Source organism: Diachasma alloeum, unplaced genomic scaffold, assembly GCF_001412515.2.
Source record: "Diachasma alloeum isolate Michigan unplaced genomic scaffold, Dall2.0 Dall_scaffold_00942, whole genome shotgun sequence".
Classification (NCBI taxonomy): domain Eukaryota; kingdom Metazoa; phylum Arthropoda; class Insecta; order Hymenoptera; family Braconidae; genus Diachasma; species Diachasma alloeum.
This window is the reverse complement of record NW_021681059.1, coordinates 36,389-37,389: the sequence shown is the minus strand read 5'-3', so window position 1 is coordinate 37,389 and position 1,001 is coordinate 36,389.

Genomic DNA, 1,001 nt, shown 5'->3' with positions numbered 1-1,001 from the left:
AAAATTCATTCCTCCCACCCTAACTGCGACTAAGGGATGAAATTTGTGCCAACATGTTGAGGATTGAATACACAATAAGTGACACAAATTTGATCCCTCAGCACCTGTTAGGGAGAGAGGAGTCAATTTTTGAAAGAGCGAAGAGATTGAAAAAAAAATTTTTTTTCAAATGAATTCTCCAAAGTGCGGAGATTGAAAAAAAATTTTTTTTTTCAATTCAAAAATTCATTCCTCCGACCCTAACTGCGACTAAGGGATGAAATTTGTGCCAACGTGTTGAGCATTTAATACTCAATAAGTGACACAAATTTCATCCCTTAGCGCCTGTTAGGGAGGGAGGAGTAAATTTTTGAAAGAGCGAAGAGATTGAAAAAAAAATTTTTTTTCAAATGAATTCTCCAAAGTGCGGAGATTGAAAAAAAATTTTTTTTTTCAATTCAAAAATTCATTCCTCCGACCCTAACTGCGACTAAGGGATGAAATTTGTGCCAACGTGTTGAGCATTTAATACTCAATACGTGACACAAATTTCATCCCTTAGCACCTGTTAGGGAGGGAGGAGTGAATTTTTGAAAGAGCGAAGAGATTGAAAAAAAAATTTTTTTTCAAATGAATTCTCCAAAGTGCGGAGATTGAAAAAAAATTTTTTTTTTCAATTCAAAAATTCATTCCTCCGACCCTAACTGCGACTAAGGGATGAAATTTGTGCCAACGTGTTGAGCATTTAATACTCAATAAGTGACACAAATTTCATCCCTTAGGGCCAGTTAGGGAGGGAGGAGTGAATTTTTTAAAGTGCGAAGAGATGGAAAAAAAAATTTTTTTTCAATTCACAAATTCATTCCTCCCACCCTAATTGCGACTAAGGGATGAAATTTGTGCCAACGTGTTGAGCATTTAATACTCAATGAGTGACACAAATTTCATCCCTTAGCGCCTAATAGGGAGGGAGGAGTGAATTTTTGAAAGCGCAAAGAAATTGAAAAAAAAATTTTTTTCTT